The 23,613-nt window shown below is 38.7% G+C and overlaps 1 long non-coding RNA gene across 2 annotated transcripts; it reads right to left on the reverse strand.

The window, feature by feature from the left end:
• Window positions 1–13,710: 13,710 nt before the first annotated feature.
• On the reverse strand, window positions 13,711–22,741 carry LOC101134534 (uncharacterized). 2 transcript variants are annotated; one of them, XR_010129383.1, is made up of 3 exons: window positions 19,414–22,741; window positions 18,231–18,327; window positions 13,711–16,925 (listed from the first exon to the last, which is right to left on the reverse strand). It is a non-coding gene; the product is annotated as an uncharacterized lncRNA (long non-coding RNA). The 2 variants fall into 2 exon arrangements; XR_008670197.2 differs by lacking the exon at window positions 13,711–16,925 and adding an exon at window positions 17,104–17,575.
• Between the last annotated feature and the right edge of the window lie 872 nt (window positions 22,742–23,613).

Raw genomic sequence — 23,613 nt, forward strand, 5'->3', positions numbered from 1 at the left:
GCTGCCACTGGATCTACCATTCTATGATCTGGAGGATGGTAGCCCTTTTCTCACAGCTCCACTAAGCAGTGCCCCAGTGGGAACTCTATGTGGCTCCAACCCCACATTTCCTCTTTACACTACCTTAGTAGAGGTCCTCCATGAGGGCTCTGCCCCTGCAGCAGGCTTCTGCCTGGACATCCATGCTCTTCCATACATCCTCAGAAATCTAGGCAGAGGTTCCCAAGCCTCAACTCTTGTACTGTGCACATCCACAGGCTTAACACCATGTAGAAGCTGCCTAGACTTAGGGCTTGCACCCTCTGAAGCAGTGGCCTGTGCTTTACCTGGGTTCCTTTTAGCCGCAACTGGAGCTGGAGTGACTAGGATGCAGGGACCAGTGTTCAGGGCATCAGGACCCTGGGCCTAGCTCATGAAACCATTCTTCTCTCCTAGGCCTCTGGACCTGTGATGGGAGGGGTTGCCATGAAGTTCTCTGAAATGCCTCCAAAGATTTCTTCCCATTGTCTTGGCCATCAGCACTTGGCTCCTTTTTACTTATGCAAATTTTTGCCACCTGCTTTAATTTCCCCCCTGAATGAGCTTTTCTTTACTACCACATGGCCAGGCTGCAAGTTTTTCAACCTTTTATGCTCTGCTTCCCTTTTAAACGTAACTTGCAGTTTTAGGTTATTTTTTTGCTCACGTATATGAGTGTAGGCAGTTAAAAACAGCCAGATCACATCTTGAATGGTTTGCTGTTTAGAATTTTCTTCCACTAGATACTCTAAATCATCATTCTCAAGTTCAAAGTTCCACAAATCTGTAGGGCATGGGCATAATGCCACCAAGTTCTTCACTAAAGCATAATAAAAGAGCCCTTTTCTCCAGTACCGAATAAGTTCCTCATTTCCATCTGAGACTTCCTCAGCCTGGACTTCATTGTCCACATTACTATAATTTTGGTCACAACCATTCAACAAGTCTCTAAGAAGTTCCAAATTTTCTCTCATCTTTCTGTCTTCTTCTGAGACCTCCGAACTCTTCCAACCTCTGCCCATTACCCAGTTCCAAAGTCACTTCCACATTTTCAGTGCCCCACCACTTGGTACCAATTTTCTGTATTAGTCCATTCTCACACTGCTATGAAGAACTATCTGAGACTGAGTAATTTAAAAAGAAAAGGGATTTAATTGGCTCACAGTTCTGCAGGCTATATAGAAAGCATAGTGGCATCAGCTTCCGGGGATGCCGCAGGGAACTTACAATCATGCCAAAAGGTAAAGGGGGCGTGAGGCATGTCTTACATGGCCGGAGTAGGAGCAAGAGAGCAGGGGAGGAGGTGCTACATACTCTTAAACAACCAGATCTCACGAGAGCTCACTATTGTGACAACATAATCAAGAGGAATGATGTTAAACCATGAGAAACCACCCCCATGATCCAATCATCTCCTACCAGGCTCCACCTCCAACATTGAGGATTACTAATTGAACATGAGATTTGGACAGGGACACAGATCCTAACCATATTAGTGAGGACTCTTCTAAAAGGCTGAAAAAGCTCTTTCTCAATTCTGTCTCTATGTACCTCCAAGTAGCTTCTTGCAACTGATCGCATTCACTTTGGATAATCTGCACCTGAGCTCTGCTTTTATTAGTACAGGCGGTGAAAGTCAATTGTATTAACAAATATTCCAAGGAAAAAATAACTGAGAGAGAATTCAGTGAGGAACCTGGTTTTTCTGTGAGAGGATTTTGAGTGTTTAGTCAATTCAGCCCATTAGCCTGAACTAAATATTAAATAAAGAGATTGCAGTTTATCTGATGACTGCTGGACCACAAAAGCACTGAGTGGAAATCCAAATTCAATTTTAGACAAACCTGGAGATAAGGTATTGCACAGTTTCCTGAAGTTAATAGAATGTCACGTATAACTGCCCCACACGTGGGCCAACCAGTAGTGACCACTGTGCTTCTCATACCTGTGGATAAAGGTCTAATAGAAGTTGCTGCTGAATCTACATTAATCAATATATAAAGTTATTAATACCCAGAAAAATTAGAGGAAATAGAAATATTATAAAGAGTTATCTAAGTTCAACAATATTGCCTCTATTTTGAAACAGAAAATATAGAAAGTTTAGTATTTTAAAACTTTAACTGAAGATTAAAAACGTATGTTCATAATAACATTGATGAATAGCAATAGATACTGTGTGTCTTATATTTTTTATAAGTTCTCCACATATCATTTATCAAAAATAGCCCATATTTGTTAGCACTTTACTGATTTAAAGTGTTGTCAGAAAAGTTCAGTCATTTAGTGCTCATGAAATCTTGAAAGATAGGTATTATTACCATCTCAGCCATTTTCCTGAGGAAACCAAGACTCCATGATGGTTCATTATTTTCCCTTATTCCTACAGGCAAGTATCAATGGCAGCACCAAGATTCACACAAAAGGTCTTTGATTCCCAAATCCTTTGAAACTTTCCAATTCTGCCTTTTTCTGTAAAACCTCAAAACATAATTTTACACAAATGAAACTGATGATTGAAGAGTCTCCCCATATGCAAGGCATATTTCATTCATTCATATTTCATTTCATTCATTATCATAGATAATGAATGCAATTGTCTTATTTTGTATGTATGAGCGAGTGAGAAAGAGACAGACAGATAGAGAGAGAGAAACACATAGAGAAGCCATTTAAAGGAGAAGGAAGAATGACCTTATTTCATCCTTCATGCCTTTCTCTGCAATGCCTCCTGCCCTGTACACTTTTTAAAACCATTTTTCTGTCTTAAAACTACCCATTGCCCTTGCCAAACACCAAAGCTAATTAGTTAGCACTTTCTGAAATCCATAAAATGGTGGTCCTTGACATTAAATAGTTTTTGCTGATAACTACTTTGATAAAGAGGTTTCTGATGTTAAACTACTGCTTTTTCTTGGGTTACCCAAGCACAGATAATTATGCAGACTTAATGTTTTTTATAATTTAAAATATTTTAAGGTATATCATATGCACAGGACAAAGTGTCAGAGAATCTTGCTGTTACTTACATACGTAGTAAGTTAAAACATGTAGTGCAAAGATGGCAAGGAGTTTAAATTTCAAGCCTACTCCAACTAAGTGGTAGTTGCTACCTGTAACACCATGTTGTAAACTACTCTGAGGCCAAGACCAGGACCAATGACAGGGAGTCCAGAGATGGATTAACAATGCCTGTCATGGCTTCAGGAATGGGGAGTGGCACTTACTTCCCATCCTAAAGTTATTATATCTTGCCAGGCTTAGAAATAAAATATTAAAATGTCTTTCATTAAAAGGCAAGTTCATAATTTACATGCCAGTCTATAAAGAGAATCACATACTTATTTCTAACTCCCTGAGTTGGACTTCTTGGATAGGAAGTGAGGGTTTTAATCAATGGCATGTTGGGTAATTTTAGAGCCTGAGACAGCCTAGTCTGACATCTGACTGGGTGTGTTTCAGTGTTTCAGTACGTGGGCAGTAAAGCAGAGATGTTGGGAACAGAAAAAGGAAAGAGAAAAAGTGTACTTCAAGACTGACCAGGATATTCAGAAGTTTGCTAAACGCTGAGAATATCTGACTTGGGTTTGTCACATCAAAGTTCAATACATCTGGCCAGACCAAGTGTATAGTGTCACTCCTCCACTCCCACCTCCATTCCTGCCATCTGTCCCTGGGTTCTCTCTCAAATTCACCTGTGGCCCTGTTTGAAGACAGGAGACATTCAGCCTAAAGTTCTTACATTAATATTGAAATGCAAAACAGCTTACTTAATTAAACAAAAACTGCAAATAAATTTTATTGTTTTCCTACTGTCATTTCATTAGGTCCATTCAATTTTGGTATACTTTTCTGAAACTGCCTGCATTTGTGGAGTTAATCTTTAGCATTCTTATTGGTTTGGACAGAGTTGGTTATTTGTTTGTAGTATCTTAACACCTAGAAGACAAACAACATAAATGAAAAGCTGAATGAATGTCAACCCCTGCCGCCCACACACCTCCACTGTGTAGATAAAGAAGCTGTGGCACATCAGGTTAAAGCAACTTGTCCCAGGTCACACTGTTAGCAAAAGGTAAGCTGAGATGTAAGCCCAGACAATCTAATGTCAGAGCCTGAGCTCTGAACACTCTGCTTACTATGCTGCCTCTCTAAATAGGGGATAGAGTATTGCCCTTAGAAAGTTAAGCTATGAAATCAGCACAGAAATATGCAAAATCTCCCCAAGCAGGCAACATGACCATCTGGCCAGAGTAGACCTTCCCTGTAAACTCATTAGAGTTATTAATGTGATAATCTTAAAAGGGTAGTTGGTCAACCATGGAACACAGAAAAATGAGAGTCCCAGAGACAAAGACTAACAGTGCATGTGCAATGCTAATCAGGGGAGAGAAGTCTTTGGTTACCAGGCAAAAACATTAGGGCGGCTTCGCTGGTACCCCTATAGTGGAGAAAAGAGCCTCTAGTTATTTTGGTTGAGGTGTATTTCTTTAGATCAACCAACTCTCTTTAATCTAATTTATGCTTACCAGGTAAATGCCTGATTAGTTTGCCTATAGGGAGGCTCTAGGCATTCAAGTATTTTGGTAACGTACTAAAGTAGGATTCTCTGAATAAAGTATGGACTTTAATTAATGTTAATGTATCAGTATTGGTTCATTGATTGTAACAAATGTGCCACCCTAAAGTAAGATGTTAATAATAGGGGAAGCTGGGTGTGAAGTATGTGGGAATTCTCTGTACCATCTTTAATTTTTCTGTAAATCAGACTGTTGTAAAAAATAAAGGCCATTACATAATAATAATAAAGTAGGATTCTGCTTAAACACCAGTCTGTTTGTTTGTTTAGTGTGCTATTTCCCTGAACATTTACTCTACTTTCAGAAAACACAGCATCAGAAGTGGAGGGCCAACATTTAACAGAACCCGCTAAAGTAAAGGCTATGTCATAAGGGCTATAACATTGTCAGCTGGTCAACCTTCCCTGGTGAAATGCCTTCACTTTCATAAGCTACCTTTGTAACTTTAATATGGCTCAAGATAGGGCCAAGGCAGGCAGGTGCAAGATCCTTGATGCTTCATCTTGCTGTTAAACTACAGCATTGTAAATTCTTAAGCAATTCATCCTAAAATTAGGAGTGATGAGGCTGAGCTTACATATGGGTACTTGTGACTTGAAAAGTTAGTTGTAGAACAACATGAAAAATTAAAAACAGGGGAAACCTAGTCCTTACTAACTGGGTGGTATTGGACAAGTCATTTACTGCTCTGAGCCTAAATTTTTTCATATAAAGAATTGTAGATTACTTACTTCACTCATCTATAGAGCCTTTATAAGGATCAAAATCAATACGAAATTCTTTTCTAAAGTGTATGTAACTACACAAACCTTAGTGTTGCTACCATACATCTTGAGTATAGTGACAGCTCTCTTGTATGCAGTACTTACCACAAGCCGTGTGCTGTTCCAAGCATATTTTGTATATTAACTCATTTCATGCTCAAAATAATCCTGTAGCAAATTCTGTGACGTGTCACCCCAAAACTGACCACAGGATCAAGACCCTTATTTCCCCAGCTATTTAAGACAGTGTTGGCGAACGACCACTCAGAGCTGAGTTGCTCTCCAGAAGTTGCTTTCAGCCAAAGGAACTGCCTCATTCAAGGTTATGAGCCCTCACTGTGGGTAGTCCACTTCCAATGCCTAGTTGTTGTGGGTGAGAGAGGGCAAAGCCTCAGCTTCCTTGCCTTATTATGAGACCACTCTCTAAAGGGCCATCCAGCTCCCCAGTTTCCATGGTGGGCTGAGGCCTCTGTTGCACCTGCGTCTCTTCCCCATCTTGCTCCTCTCCCCCTGTTACAGTGCTATTCTTCAGAAGCTTCCCCAGTGAGCCATCTACACACAATGGTCTGTCTCAGAGCCTGCTTTTGGGAGCATTGAACATAAGACGGGTGCGATGGAGTACTGTCATTTCCTTTTTAAAAAACGTTTATTTTAAGGCCAGGGGCGGTGGCTCATGCTTGTAATTCCAGCACTTTGGGAAGCCAAGGTGGGTGGATCACCTGAGGTCAGGAGTTCGAGACTAGCCTGGCCAACATGGTGAAACCCCATCTCTACTAAAAATATAAAAATTAGCCAGTTGTGGTGGCAGGCACCTGTAATCCCAGATACTTAGGAGGCTGAGGCAGGGAAATCACTTGAACCTGGGAGGCAGAGGTTGCAGTGAGCCAAGATTACACCACTGCACTCCAGCCTGGGCCACAGAATGAGACTCTGTCTCAAAACAACAACAACAACAACAACAACAACAAACTTTTCTTTTAGAATCAGGGGTACATGTGTCAGTTGTTAGAAAGGTATATTGCGTGATGCTGAGGTTTGGAGTACAAATGAATCCATCACCCAGGTAGGGAGCATAGTGCCCAAAGAGTAGTTTTTCAACCCTTGGATCCCTCCTCTACTTCCCTTCTAGTAATCTCCATTGTCTATTGTTATTATCTTTATGTTCATGCGTATTCAGTTTTTAACTCTCACTTGTAAGTGAGAACATGTGATATTTGATTTTCTGTTTCTGTATTAGTTTTCTCAGGATAATGGCCTCCAGCTGTATCCATGTTGCTGCAAAGGACATGATTTTGTTCTTTTTTATGGCTGCATAGTATTCTGTGGTGAATATGTAGCACATTTTCTTTATTCAATCCAGAGTTGATGGACACCTGGGTTGATTCCATGTCTTTGATATTGTGAATAGTGCTGCAATGAACATACAAGTGCATCTGTCTTTTTGGTAGAACAATTTATTTTCCTTTGTATTATCCTGATTGTCAAGAGGTATAGTAACTTACCTGAGTTCGTGTGGCTAGTAAATTGCAGAGCCAAGATCTGAGAGCAGGCCATCTAAAAAATGTTTTTACTGTGACATTTGGCACAGGCATCTCTCTCAGTGAATAGACTGTGTCGGATGTGTTGTTTGATTAATGTCTGTGCTAGAAGCAGAACCCAAGGACATGGGTATTGGTTGCGGTCACAACTTCAATGGAAGAGAAAAGCTACTCTGGAAAAACAGTGAGATAAATTTGAATATGAATATTTGGGGGTTAATCCAGGATGGAGGAGATGAGAAGAGAGAGTGAAGGGAGATGTGGGGCACTTTGAGGGAGTGCTGTGGGCTGTGTGATGTGTTTCTCCCTGTGACATGCCTTCCCGCAAATGTCTTCAGTAAAATCTACCCAACGTGGGAAAAGTTAGACACTGTATTTATTTGTTAGGGCTGCCATAGCAAAGTACCACAAACTGAATGGCTTCAACAACAAAAACGTATTGCCACAGTTCTGGAGGTTAAAAGTTCAAGATCAAAGTGTTGGCAGGGTGGGGTCCTTCCGAGGGTGGTGAAGGAAGGATGTGTTTCATGCCTGTCTTTTAACATCTGATGGCTTCCCTGCAATCTTTGATATTCCTTGCTGTATAAACGCATCCCTGATCTCTGCTTCATTTTCCCGTGGCGTTTTCCCTGTGTTTGTGTTCATATTTCCTCTTTGTATAAAGGCAACAGTCATACTGGTTTAGAGGCCCACATTATCCCAATATGACCTCATCTTAACTATTTATATCTGCAACAACCCTATTTCCAAATAGGGTCACATTCTGAGATACTAGGGGTTAGGACCTCACCATATAAATTTTTGTGGCACATAATCTAATTCATAATCAATGTAGATTAGATTTCTTGTGCAAATGTGTAAAAGGATTGGGTTCTACGTCTGAGTGAATGTGGTGACAAACAGAGACAACTTATCTACCGTGAGATGAGGACAGTAAGATTATGAGTCCTGGGAGATATGTAGAGGGGTCTACAGTTCTCTCAAGTTGAAAAATTGGAATTAGAGGCAAGCCTACATGTGTCTCAAGCAGTGACAGACTGCTATGATTTGAATGTTTGTCGCCTCCAAAACTCGTGTTGGAAACTTAATCCCCAATGCAACAGTGTTGGGAGGTAGGGCATAATGGAAGTTGTTTATGTCATGAGGGCTCTGCCCTAGTGAATAAATTCATTCTGCAATAAAAATGGCTTTCAGGAGTGGGTTCATCCGCTTCTGCTCTTCTGCCGTGCAAAGAACAGCATTCCTCCCGCATCCACACACACATATGCACACGCACACACATGCACACGCACACGCACACACAGGATGCAGCATTCAAAGCGTCATCATGGTGGCCGGGTGTAGTGGCTCACTCCTGTAATCCCAGCACTTTGGGAGGCTGAGGCAGGTGGATCACTTGAGCTCAAGAGTTCAAGACCAGCCTGGCCAACATGGTGAAACCCCGTCTCTACAAAAAAATAACAAATATTAGCCAGACATGGTGGCATCCGTGTGTTGTCCCAGTTACTCAGGAGGCTGAGGCGGGAGAATCACTTGAGCCTGGGAGGTGAAGGCTGCAGTGAGCCCAGATCACACCACTGCACTCCAGCCTGGGTGACAGACTGAGACCCTGTCTCAAAAAAAAAAAAAAAAAAAAAAAAAAATTTACTATCATGGAAATGAAGACTGAGCCCTTATCAGACATCCAACCTGCTGGCACCCTAATCATTTTAGACTTGCCAGCCTCCAGAACTATGAGAAATAAATGTCTGTTCTTTATAAATTACCCAACCTCCAATATTCTTTTAAAATAGCACAAAACAAACTGAGATAAAGACCTAGCTAAAATCTGGATGATAATGGCTTAAAATGAAGTAAATTCAAGGGTTACTGTCAATTCCCTCTCCAATATGACCTTAAGACCTTATAGAACCAACTCTATCCTTTTAACCTCCCCAAAAGATCATCTACTCTTGTAAATCTTCAGGTCCATTAAAAGGAATTACTTCTCCTATTTCTTTTACATGCTTTGATATGTCTAATACACAAGGAAATAGCTTACTGGAGATTGATTATTAGATTACTAGATTTCTGTAAGGGAGGTCATAGTACCTAGACCACTTGTGAAAATATACAATTTTTTATGATGCAGCACTGCTATGGCAAGACAAATACAGATAATTTTTCTTTATATCTGCCTTAAAGAAAGGCTGAGAGTACAAGTAAAATAGTGCTATATAGTATAAAATTTTCTACTCAAATTACCTGAGCTAAATCCACCTCTGGCATTTACTAGCTGTGTGACTTTGGGCAATTTATTTGATGTTTCTGTGACTCGGTTCCCTTGTCTGTTAAATGGGGATAATAATAATACTAGACCCCATCTCAATGGGCTCTTATGAGAATTAAAGGACTTAAGGGAGTAAGACACTTAGAATGCTGGCTCTCATGTAGTAAGCTCTTGATCAATGGCAGCTATTATAGTATTGTCAAAATAGCAACTGTCTTTCACACCACCAAAATGTTTTGCCACTGGCGCAGTTATAAGATAGGCTCAAAATAAGCACAACTCTTAAAATTAAGTAGACCAGAGGAAATGTTCTGCTTGCAGACTTATTTTGACTGTCGGATGAAATTTAAATCACTGGTCAGGGGCCAGACAATATTCACCAAATACTTAGGCCATTTTACATATTTCAAATAAAAATTGCCCAAGACCAGTCTCTACATCATCAGCCAAGGCAACTGCATACTTATAAATAAAACTTCTTGGCTCAAGCCTCTGATGATAATAATTTAATTATATGTTTAGTCCATTAACATCATCAAATAAAAATTCTGATTGCTTAAGAATATAAATTATATGAAAATCTGGCTCTCTGGAAACAAAACAAAACAAACAAACAAAAAAGAATATAAATACCAAGCCAACATGCAATTTCAGAGTAACCATTATCTTTTTCTCATTTTAAAAATGTTTTGATAGAATGATTTATTTTCTTTGGCTATAAACCAGTAATGGGATTGCTGGGTCAAATGGTAGCTCTGCTTTAAGCACTTTGAGAAGACTCCAAACTGATTTCCATAATGGCTGAACTAACTTACATTCCCACCAACAGTGTATGAGCATCCCTTTTCTCTGCAGCCTCGCCAGCATCTGTTGTTTTTTGACTTTTTAATAATAGCATTCTGACTGGTGTGAGATGGTACCTCATTGTGGTTTGATTTGCATTTCTCTGATGATTAGTAATGATTAGCTTTTTTCATATATTCATGGGTTCTTGTATGTCTTCTTTTGATAAATGTCTGTTCATATCATTTGCCCATTGTTTAGTGGGGTTAATTTGTTTTTTGCTTGTTGATTTAAGTTCCCTATAGATTCTACATATTAGGCCTTTGTCAGATGCATAGTTTGTGAATATCTTCTCCCACTCTATAGGTTGTCTGTTTACTCTGCCGATAGTTTCTTTTGCTGTGCAGAAGCTCTTTAGTTTAGCTAAGTCCCACTTGTCAATTTTTGTTTTTGTTGCAATTGCTTCTGAGAACTTAGCCAAAAATTATTTGCCAAGGCCAATATCAAGAAGAGTATTTCCTAAGTTGTCTTCTAGGATTTTTATATTTTGAGATCTTATGTATAAATCTTTGATCCATTTTGAGTTGATTTTTTTACATGATAAAAGGTAGGGGTCCAGCTTCAATCTTCTGCATAGGACTAGCCAGTACCCCAGAACCATTTATTGATTGATGAGTCCTTTCCCCATTGTTTTTGTTGGTCTCGCCGAAGACAAATCGTTATAGGTGTGTGGCTTTATTTCTGAGTTTTCTATTCTGTTCTATTGGTCTGTACGTCTGTTTTTGTACCAGTACCATGCTGTTTTGATTACTGTATGTTCACTGCTGTGCTATTCACAATAGCAAAAACTTGGAATCAACCCAGGTTCCCATCAATGGCAGACTGAATAAATAAAAGGTGGTACATATACACCAAGGAATACGATGCAGCCAAAAAAATGAAATCGTGCCCTTTGCTGCAACATGGATGCAATTGGAGGCCATAATCCTAAGCAAATTAATGAAGAAACAGAAAGCCGAATATTGCATGTTCTCACTTACAAGCGGGAGCCAAACAATGAGCACACATGAACACAAATATGAGAATAGACACCATGGACTTCTGAGGGGGTAGGAAAAAAGGAAAAAAGGGTAAAAAACTACCTGTTGGGTACTCAGCATCACACAAAATTCCCATGTAACAAACCTTCACATGTATCGCCTGTATCGAAAATAAAAGTAAAAATTAAAAAAATATATATCTTGGGGGAGAAAATAATGACACCTCATAGACAATAACTGTTATGAGAAGAATTGGGATCCATTTAAAAATTACAATGCTAGATTGAGTTTAAACAAGATTATAAAAGACAGAGATCTGATTTATTCACCAAGTTTGACCGTTAAAGAAAACCCCAATATGATGGGGCTCCTATCTTAGCAAAACCTGCCCATTACCTCAGCTTTATAAATCCCATCACATAGAAGACAACAGAGGTTCTGCAACTGCAAAATGAGAAAATAAAAATATGTTTTTCAGGACACCATTGAAGAATCAAGGAGAGATAATTTATATAAAAGCAAACTGAAAACTATAAAATGTATATGTCATAGCTATTATTATACTTATAAAGGGAGTTATGAGTTCTCAATAAGTACTAGATACTATTATGTGAAAACAAAATATAGTACAATGTTCAAAAGAAGTTATATTTGTGTACCACTTAAGAGTTTACAGGACATTTTTATATTTATTATATCTGTTCACTCTCATACTATCTCTGAAGGAAGGCAGGCAGGCAGCCATAGTTATATTTGTTTACCAAGAATAACTCTGAAGCTCAAGATAACATACATGGCAAAGCCAAGACTAAAGCATTCATTTTCTTTTGTGATCTCAGATCATGGCTCTTTTATGCTTCTTTCAAAAAAAGGGATATACATGTGTGTTACCTTGAGCTTTAATCTCTAAACTTAACTTCACTGGCCATATCTTTCTTTTAACAGTAAAGTAAAAATAGCATGAGCTAGCTCCCCTCCTTTTTAAGTGAAAAGCATCTCAGAAGTATGGAAGAAGCAGCAAAGCCCGTGCCACTCCCACAACATCTCACATACTATCTTCCGGGGAGAACTCAAACTAGAACCGTTTATTTCAGATGAAGTTTGGCATCCAGAAGGCCGTCATACCACTTAACTATGCTGCAAAACAAAGCCTCCCAAAACTAAGTGGCTTCACAAGTTTATTATTGCTCACAAGTTTATGGCTCAGCTGAGCAGTTCTGGCCTCATCTGAGCTCCCTTGTACATCGGTGGTCAGCTGTGGGTTGAGTAAGCAGCTCTGTTGCTCTTGGTTGGACTTTCACACATATCTGTGGATGGCTAGGTGTAGGCTGCTCTAAGTTGGCCTCCTCTGGGACGGTAGGTCACTTGTGAACGTTCGTCCTCCAGGAGGCTACCCCAGGCTTGTTCTTACGGCAGCAGCAGGATGCTGAGAGAAGTAACAAAAGTGGGTATGGCCTCTTCAGACCGGGGTGTAGAGCTGGCATGTTGTTCCTTCCACTGCATTCTCTTGGTAAAAGCAAATCACAGACCATTCCAGAGTCAAGGGCTGGGGAAAGAAATTCCACTTTTTGATATGATAAGCTGCAAAATCACATAGAAAAGGGAATGGATGGATATGGGGAGAATTGGAGAATTCGGGTCATCGTTGCAAGCATTCTACTGTAGCCATTATTATATCACGGAAGGGGGAACCCTGATATCAGCACACATGTTACACATTTGCAGGGATTAGTTGTCATCTTCAGCACGTTACTCAAGCAAGGAATTTGATAATAAATTATAATAATGTATTTCTAATGCATCTTTGTATTCCCAGCACCTAGCATAGCATCAGAAAAATTCTAAGTATTCCACAAGAAATAATAATGACAAAAGAAATGGGAGTGGAAAAATTACTGTACTAGAAACCAGGGAATCAGCTGTAGCACAATTCACACAGGACAAATCCCCTGTGCAACTTTGGAAGGAAGTGATTTTGCCTCCCCAGGATTTCAAGAGACAGAGTTAAACTGGGTATTCTCTAAGTTCTTTCTTTTCTTTTTAACTTTCAAAATATTAAGGCTGTAAGAACTCTAGAAATTACGTAGATCCAACCAGTCATTAGCTACATGGGGAGACTGAGACTAGGAAAGCTAATCACCTGGCTTGAAAGCACAGGTGGTTCATGTCAGAGATTAGAACTCAGAGCTCATGACCCCCAGCCCAGTACCCCATGCACTACTGTAACACATTGTTATTCAGAGCGTATTCCATGAGCCAGTAGCATCTGCATCCCTTGGGAGCTTCATAGAAATGCAGAATCTCTCAGCCTATCCCAGGCCTACTGAATCAGAATCTGGATTTTTTTTTACAAGGCTTGTAATTAATTGTAATTAATTACAATTAATTACAGGTAATTAATATGTGTATTAAAGCTGGAGAATCTCTATGTTTCCCAGTAAATGCTTAAGGGCTGAAAAACTAAAATAATGTATTTTGTTAAGGGAATATTCCGTTGCATATCTTAATACCAAAACCTTTTTTTCTATGCCCCTCTCACTAATTCATTTAACAAATATCCCCTGAGTGCTTACTGTATATGAGGTGTTGTACAAACATAATGGGAAGGCTCTTGCCCTCCTGGAGCTCACGTGGCACAGGGGAGTCAAAGCTCCTTCCTCTTTTCCTGCATCCTCCTTTCTCCCTCTGTGCCCTACTTTTGCCCTTTACCTTCCCAACCTCCTCTCACTTCCCATTGTAATAATTCCTGACTAGGATCTCATTTCTGAAGTCGTTGGTTTAAGAGCAAAGCATTTTATTCATTTGAAATTCCAGTTTCAGAATAGTGATTTAAAATGTTGGAAAAATTTGACTTGGCTGACTTCCAAGCAGCTTACATTATAACATCAGCATGACCCTAAAACCATGTATAAAGAAGACTAAAGCACTCAGAACACTTTGGGGGGAATACTCTATGAATACACTACAGGTTAGTCATACACTTTAGTTTTAATTTTTTTCTAATGCAGTCTTTTCTCTGGGAAGATACAAGTTTGGAAAGCTGAGATACTGGAACAAAACGATGAAGAGATTTTTTTTTCCTGAAATATTTAGCTGGCACATCTGCATGTATAATAAAACATTTATTTTCTCATTGAGAAGGAAAGGAAAAATGTTAAATATCAACAGATTATTTTCATTCAAGAACCTTGTATGAAACACAGACAAACAGAAATCTAGTAAGTTCACTTCTTTTTAATTAAAATAATGCCAGATACAAAGTTAACTATTTTCTGATGAGTAACGCAGGATGGAGTCTTTGCAATAAACAGCTGGACCACAAGTCGTGGTGATGTGATGCTGCTCAATTTCACTGAGGCTTAGACGCCTGGCATTTTAAGTTCCACTGTTTGAAAGTATTACACCTTTCTTTTTTCGCACTCCCTCACAGTTCTAAAAAGCTCTGAACTCATTTCATTCTTCTTTTCTTCCCTTGTCTTTTCTCTCTTCAAAGATATTTCATGATGATTCTGCTTTTCAAAATCAAGACTGCTTGAACTTTAGCTGAGAGTAATGAAATATCAATCTTTTGCACAATGGCAACTACATCCCTTTTCTGCTCTCTTGGGATAGTCAGAATAGCAACTGCCCAGCGTGAACAATAGGACTACTTCTCAGTTCTGAGAGACTGGCTGTTGCTGAACAGCAGTGCATAGAAATAATCCTTGGCAATCCCATGGGTGACATTTCTCTTTCCTTATCACCCATGCTGCACACAGCCGGAACTTGATAAGACACCCAGAAAGAAGATAATGGCTGCTATCAAGCTGTCTAGGTAGAAATAATAATAATAATCTGTTTATGGAAGAGCAGCTGTCCTATTGTTTTGCATTTCATGAAATCTCAGAGTCAGAACCCTCTCTTCCATGCCAGCCCCATCCCCATTCCTCATGCCAATCCAATCACTTTGGGGTTTTAATGATGGGCATTTTATTTCCTGATCTTTTGATACAATAGACAAGGATGCATGTAAATCTCCCATAATCATATCCAGTCACAGGATGTGCTTAAAAGACTAGAGAAGAGGCATTGTATTGGAAGATTTGAAAGCTGGGAGGACGTTGTAATGAATATAGGCAAGCCCGGTATTCCTTTTTAAAATACGCACAAAACCCAGAATTACTGCAAATGAATAGTTCAGTTATCATTCCAGTCTGAAAGCTTAACCCCCCAAGGATTAAGGTAGGTAGGTCTCAATTTCTTAAAGTGGAGCCCCAAAGAATTGTGATACTACCAACAAGGCAGGTCACAGCTATGTTCACTGCTTTTTTTGTGCACTGAACAGAATAGCCAAAGGCTTAGGAGCAGCCTGGCAGTAATGTCATTGTTCTCGTTTCTTTTGAGCCAGATTGCTCTCCTGGCTAGGGAAATATGTGGTCACTTTATTTACCAGTGTTCAGATCAAGCATTCCTTTCATCACTGTCACCTTCACAGAGGGCAGTCTGTGGATGTTACTTTCCTGTCTTTATCTGTCCACCTATCTCTGGAGAAAAAAATTAGACAGCCATGCCCTTCAGGGTGAATCAAACAATTGAAAAGAAGCAAATATGTCAGTTTCTTTTTGCCTCCATCCAATACTTAACCACAGCCAAACTTGCATTTTCATTTCTAGAGAGGGTAGACACCTTCATTCCTAAAACAGTTATCCCACAAGGGTCCCACCATTGCAGAGAGCAGCAGGCCAGTGTTGTCTTTGTTTCTCTTTCCTGAGGCTTCCTAGAAGTCATCACAACCTCCAATTTACCCAGGCTGAGCTCACTTTCTCCCTGTGTCTCCTTTGAGTTAGGCACGGAAATAGCTAAAGGAGAACAAAGAGGAAAAATATATGGGCTTGTTCAGTGGAGAAACAGCCTTGAAGAACTTCCCACTAACTAGTTCCAGATGTCTCTTTGCACCTGAACAAGTCTACGTCTCATCCTACAAAACAAAGTCACACCCAGCTGAAATCTCTCTCTCCCTCCGTCCCCCCCCTTCTCTCTCTCTCTCTCTCCTCTCCAGTCTCCACCTTTTCTCTCTCTGCTGCGTGAGTATCCCATACCCCAGAGGCATAGCTCAAGCACAACTTGCCCTATGAGGCCTTCCTCTACCCTCTTCCACCTTCTCCCACCCCGCAAGAGAACGAGTTAATCATGGTATTTTGTACATAGCTGTATTATAGTCTTTTATGTTCTGCATCATATGCCTTTCTTGCCAACCAGATTGTGAATCCAAGAAAGTAGGTAAATGCCTTTGTATCATGTTATTCATCTTTGGGAAGGCAATTTAACAAAGTGATTAACAGAATGGGTTTTGCATCAAACAGATCTGAATGCGGATCCTAGCTCTGACATTAACTAGCTGCGTGCCCTTGAGTTTTCTGGAACTCGGTTTACTAATGTCTAAAATGGGGCTATTTCATAAAGCTTTTTAAGTGACTAAATGCATTAAAATATATGTATATAAAATATTTAGCATAATGTTGATATGCAATATGTTCTTGATAAATGGTAGCTATTATTATAATAAATTATAATTAACTTGGTATTCTCAGCCTCTCATAATAAATTATCAATAAATACATATTGAAGGATAAGATAAAAGAACAAATGAAATACACATACTGTATATATATATATGCATATACACACATACCGTATATACATACACATACATACACATGACAGTGCATATACATAATCATCCTTCCGTGACAAATTGCATTGCTCTCTGCTTATCTGAGCTCTCAAAATGCAATTGGTGGACCTGCAGAGGGTATATGAGAGAAGGGAAGAAACTGATCACAAAAGAGTTTGCAGGGAATGTTCTTGGTAGCAGTTGTACTCTAAGCAATGACCTCACGAAGCACATAGGTTTCCCTCTGTGAGTGCCAAATTTGCCAGCCTCCTTCTGACACCTGGACAAAAACACAAAAACATCATTCAACCCTTGGATGATGATGTTGATAATGATGATAATGATGACGATGATAGCTAACATTTACTGACCAACTTCTATGTGTCAATCCCTCTCTACTCTCCCACTGTAGCCCTGGGTTAGGTAACATTGTTTAAATTTTACAAATAATGAAAATGTGACCTCAAGAAATTAAGAAATTATTTTAGTTTATTCTGAAAATAGGTGGATGTTTCAGGACCCAAACCACCACATGAAGGTAGCAAGAGCAGCGTGCTTCTCATCTATGACCAGGCAGGCTAGCAAAGGGAAAAGCAGAGGTGATCAGGTCTATGTCTGCTTGCTGGAATTAGTCATGGCAGAATTCAGGAAGCAAGGAGCCGTGGACTTTGACTTGCACTTCCTTCTCCCAATAGTCTTTTTTTTTTTTTGCACAAGTCATTATAAATCGCCTGGTCTCACACCACGAATGACTGCAAAATCCTGGAAATGTCTGGATTCAGACTTGGCATTTTCCCCCCTAAGACACCAAAGGGGTTAATGTCTGGCCAGTAATCAAAGTCTGGCAGCTTCTACTCCACACATAATGGGCATTGTTGTTCCTAAGAGTTTGTCTGTTTTTTCTGGCGGCTTTACTGTTTGGAACCAATTCTAAAACAGAAAAGGAAAGAGTCAATCTGCATTTTTTATGCACACATGCAACAAAACATAAGGCTGGTCATAGAACTGTTGTTTTGCTAGATTTCCAGGAAAGTTGTTGGCTTACTATTGAGAGAAGATGACTTATTCACTTAAAATACATCTACCTCAAAAGGGAATTCATTTATATATGTAAGTGAGACACACATAATATCCTAAGGTGCTGCCTTCTCTCAGATATGAAGCAACACATTACAACTGTATTAGCTGATAAGTGAACTGTGGCTGGCCCATCCATCTGCATAGAAAATCCATTTGTGTGACGTTATTAATGTGCATGCTCATCAACCTTCCTAGGTCAATTGCAATCTCAGGACATGTTTGTCACTCCCATCTGATGGGCCCCCAGATGTTTCCATCTGAAGCCACGTGAATATGTCTTACTAAGTCACCAATACAACAAAATCCCATTACAAAACACCCAACTCTATTCCAGTGGAAAAGGCCAGGTTTTCTTTTTCTTAAATTTCCAATCAGTCACAAATCAACACTTTTGTATAAACCAAAATCATGCACTTAGATGTCAAAATAATGCACTTAGATGTCACTAGCATTCTTAAATTGTTATATACGTTTCTAAATAATTATTCATAGTTTCTGTACTCACCTTGTCATGAACCAATAACAAGCAGTTTGCAGATCAAACTCATCCATGGACCACACTTTGCTAGACCACTTTCTAGGTGAAGGTTTCCAAACTTTTTCTATCAAGGATGAGAGGGCAAATATTTTAGGATTTGCAAGGCATGACTCAATTCTGTTGTTGTAATGTAAAAGCAGCCAGAGACAATAAGAAAATTAATACACTGTGTTCAATAAAACGTTATTTATAAAAGCAGACCACAGGAGAGATTTGGCCCACCAGCTATAGTTCACCAACCCTTGGATGATGATGTTGATAATGATGATGATGATGACGATGATAGCTAACATTTACTGACCAACTTCTATGTGTCAGTCCCTCTCTATTCTCCCATTATAGCCCTGGGTAAGGTAACATTGTTTTAATTTTACAAATAATGAAAATGTGACATCAAGAAACTAAGAAATTATTTTAGTTCATTCTGAAAATAGGTGGATGTTTCAGGACCCAAACCACCGTCCCTAGGCTCACACTATACTACATATATAATGATTGAGACATCTTTTTCACAATTAATTAAAAAATTTAAAAATACTAATATAATCTTGGTCATTTTCTTCCCTTTATCTCCCCACCCATCATCCACCTCAACAGTACTAAGCTCTCAGTGAACGATCATTCCAAAGAGTCTGTATATAGAGCAAGAGCCAGACATGAATACAGTCTAAAACAAACACACTTATTCAAACATACATTTATTCATTCAATAAATATGTATTGGGTGCTTACTCTGTATCAGGCATGAGTCCAAGAAATGGGGCTATAATAGTGAGCAAAACACACAAGATCCTGTCCTTAAAAAGCTTACATTCTAGTATGGGGAAGTAGACAATCAGCAAATAAATATATTATGTTGGGTATTAAGATTCAGGGTTCAAAGAAAAATAAAGCAGAGTAAGTAAGAGAATAGAAAGTGACAAGGTGCTTTTTTTTAATCTCTTTTATTATCTCTTCTTCACCAACTAAGATATGTACACTCCCAGCAGAGCTGTACTTTCAAATGTATCTACTAGGTATAAGTGCATATTTATAAGATGTTTTTGTACCATATTTGTACCAGTTATATTCCCCATAATTGTATAGAAAAAGGCACTGAGAAAGAAACTATTTCATTAATTCATGCTGCAAATATTTATTGAGCACCTACGCTGGGCCGGGTGATATTTTTAAAACAGGGAATCCAACAGTGAGCCAAACGGACAAAGATGCTTGCTCTCATGGACTTCCATCATGGCCAGGAGAGTGGGAAAATAAACAAAAAACATAATAAACACATGTTAGAAGGTGATATGTAAAATGGAGAAAAGAAACGCACAGCAAGATAAGGAGATCAGGAGTACAGAGGAGAAACCAACAGGTTATAATTTAAAATAGTTGAACAACTTTCTCTTGATCAGGTAGTATGCAATTAAAATAACCCCCATTTGAAAATCAAGCCCTGGTTTTTAGTTCATTCATTCCTACAGTCAATGTGTCATCAACTAAAAGAAAACACAGGATGTTTTGTGTTGAATGTTCTATTTAAGTCCTTAGAAAGAAATGTTATTCTTTCTAAGTCATTTTTGCCCTTCCCTTTCCCTTGCTTCAGAAAAAAATATTAGGGAGCTGGCAGCTGAAACAATGTAGGGATGGGAGAGGGGAAAGGAAGGAAAAACTAAAGGCCAACATTCATGCCGGGTGACTGTTTTAACAAGGATGTAGCTGTGGTCCAGCCCTCCTGGATCCCAGTACAGCCTTGCTAAGAAGCCCACAAAAGCAGTGAGGACAGACAGTGAGCATTTTCCATTAAGTGTGGCATTCACTTTTTTCAAAAAGTAATGAGATGTTAATATAGATTTGAATTTTAATCAGATTTAATATGGGAACAGAGTATTTTTCTGAAAATGTGAAATTTTTCTAGGCTTTTAGGAAAATGTCATCCATATAAAGGCTAACTACTGTTTTACATATAAAACTGCCATTCTTCATTGGTTTTTCAGGAAAGAAAAAGTATGATGATACAATGAAATATTATTGCAAAGATTTCTTACTTCTTGTGAACATTAATGGTTTCTGAGGGTATTTTAAAAATCAAACTAAGAACACTTGTAAGCTTAAGGCAAGGATTACAGAATTTCAGTTAATAAATCATGAAAACAGACATAACAAATCTATTTCTTGATAATAATAGTAATAATTTAAGAGCTCTCAACAAATTCTTTAAAATATCATGTAGACTTAGTGCTAGAAATGCCAATAGCAGTAATTCTGCCTCAAACCAAAAGGGGTTCAAAGTCAGGACTGCATGTCAAGAAAAAAATATACTTAGTAGCTACCACTCTCTGCTGCCAGCAATGTAATACTATTATCTCAGATGTATTGTGTTAGCAGCTACTGTATATCAGGCATTTTTCTAAATCCTTTTACAGAAAGTAAAATAAATACTTTAGCAAACCCTTACCATAGCCATGTGAGAGAGATATTGTTCCCATTTAACAGATGACAACATTGGCTTAGAAATGTGACATAACTACCCAAGGGCATACAACAACTAACACTGGAATCTAATCCACATGTGTCTGATTCTGAAAGCAGCACCTTGGCCCATATTTTCTCCCTTCTTTTTTTTCCTCTGCATTACTTTTTCCCCACATACTCTTCCAAAAATATGTACTTATTTTACAATTTTTACAAAATTTTTGGAATATAATTTTTACATATTTACTACATCTAGTTGATTGACCAATCAGTGTATTCTGTAAACCTCAGGAAAGAAGTCCTCTGGGTTGTTACAGGGCAGGCTGGATCCTGGGAGTCACTATTATCTCTCTTAGATAAATCAAGCTGTTTTCTACATGACTAGTTTATCTAACAATTCATTGGTTAGACATCAGATAGGAACTCTCCCCCATCCTCAATCCGCTTCCTACCCACCCCCAACCCCAAGAATTCTCTAAAGGCCACTAAAAATCAAAAAAACAACATCAGAATTAGCATTTGGTGGAAATTAGGAAACTAGTGACAGAATTCCCTAAACCTCCTTTTTTCAAGTCTGACTTTTGTATTCCTTAGAGAAAACAAAGGCAAAACCGCTTAAAATTGTGTTTGGGGGATGGACCTTTCCTGCAAGCTTGATATTTTCCATCTGTGCATATATTTGGATGTCTAAGCATGTGTTTATAACATATAATCCCATTATTAAATATACAGAATAATAAGAAAATATATTGGAGAGAGGGAAAACTATTTACTCAAAGGATTTTTTTACATTAAAATAGAAATCTCTACTGCATTCTTTTGCAAAATAAATTGCTAGGAACTGTGAGATGCCCATTTTTCTTTCTAACTCAGACCAGACAGGCAGACTAAGAAACTAAGCAACCTATGGCAAAGGCAGAAGGAAGGTGTGCAATGAGGGAATGGGGTAGCCCAGCTGGTATGCTAATGAGCTCTCCTCAAAACCATTGGCCCAAAATGTCTTAAATGGATTTCCATTTATAAAAATTAAATGTACCCATTTTTAAACTCACATATATAACCTATAGAAAGATCTGCCTAGGTAGTAAACTTGAATACGTGTATCAATGAATGAGAACATTGGTCTATGGATGTCAAGTCTGGTATGTATCAGAAGCACTTGGAGTGGTTTTTAACTTAGGTAATTTGGGCACCACAGATGACAATTCTGATTTAGTGGATCTGGGAGGAATTCAGGCATGGGCATCTTAACAAGTCCTTCCGAATCCACCCACATCCAACCACCATGTACATATATACACGTGATTCTGAAACACACCTGATTCTAGGCTATTTAATGGAAAATGGTCGATAGTTCCTCTATGTTGAGAGAGACAAGGTAGATATTCCACAGGACACCCTGGAGGAAAGGAATCATTCCTGACTTGTCCAAGATGTTAAGTAAAAGGTATATGCAATCTTTATAAGGAGAAACTGATGTACACAGCTCCTTAACTAATGCATTTGGTTTATAGAGTGTATTTTATTTAAAATTTTAAAGGCTACTGAAATTCCTCTCTCGAAACTCTTCCTCACTTACATAACCTTAGCCCTATTCTTACATTACCTAGCCCATTCTCTTTATTTCTATTATTGCAGTTTCTGACACATAATTTCAAATGAAGATCAATAGATGCTTCTAAGGGAAAAAATGAAAAACATTAGCTCTTCTCAATGCTCATTAAATTCATATGCACTCTCTTGGTCAGCTGGGGCTGCCATAACAAAATACCATAGACTGGGTGGCTTGAACAACAGACATTCATTTCTCATGGTTCTTGAGGCTGAGAAATCCAAGATCAAGATACCGACCAATTTGGTTCCTCGGTGAGGGCTCTCTTCCTGTCTTGCGGACAGTCGGACAGTCATCTTCCCACCGTATCTTCACATAGTCAGAGGTCTGGAGGCAGGGCACAGGGGAGAGAGAAGGAGAGAGCGACACTCTGATGTTTTTTTCCTCTACTTATAAGGGCACTAATTCCACCATGAGAGCTCCACCCTCAAGGCTCCTAAATCTAATTACCTAAAGGCTTGCATATCCAAATATCATTACCCTGGGAATTAGAGCTTCAACATATAAATTTCAGAAGGACACAAACAGTCTATAACATGTACAAGGATAAACATTATATTCTTCAGAGAAGAGGCCATAAGCACCAGCCAACACATTGATATGCCAGGCCATTGTTCCCCCTCAAATGAGTCATTCCCAGTGAGAAAATTAACTTATTTAAAAGAATGTGAATCAATCTTATTTTCAAAAGAAAAATGCCAATGTCAGTTTCCACTATATCAGTAATCATGTATTTGTAGAAACAGAATGCTAACAAAGAATAAAATTCAAAAATCCAGCACTCAAGTTACTAACTTGGTGACAGTTGCTTAGTTAGTGACATCAACTGTTCAAAGGGAAGCAGGGAAAAATGACTAAAGTTATTCAACCGTCTCTTAAATCTGTAATTCTGTCTATGAATTAGCCACTCTACTTCATGCTTCACTGCATATTTTTTGGAGATAGCTAATCTTTCTGATTTAATTTATTTCTCTGAGTTTAGATACTTTTCAGAACATATTTTATAGAAGTACTATAAAGGCTAGTAAACTTAAAAGATGTTTCCATTTATACATGCCAAGGGTAGAACAGTTTTCTTCTCCCCCTATATTTCCATTAGTTAATACTTTAAAAAGCCCGTGAAATAGCATCTATTCTGTCATTTTATTATCTGCTTGCTCCCCTCCAGCCATCATGGGAAAGATTTTAAGTACAGACATGCTATCAGATCTTTACTTCTGGAAATAAGGAGTTTCTGCAGTGAATAACAGTTACATTCTAATTATATTAATTCAGGCT

The sequence above is a fragment of the Gorilla gorilla genome, chromosome 10 (assembly GCF_029281585.2).
Source record: "Gorilla gorilla gorilla isolate KB3781 chromosome 10, NHGRI_mGorGor1-v2.1_pri, whole genome shotgun sequence".
NCBI lineage: Eukaryota > Metazoa > Chordata > Mammalia > Primates > Hominidae > Gorilla > Gorilla gorilla.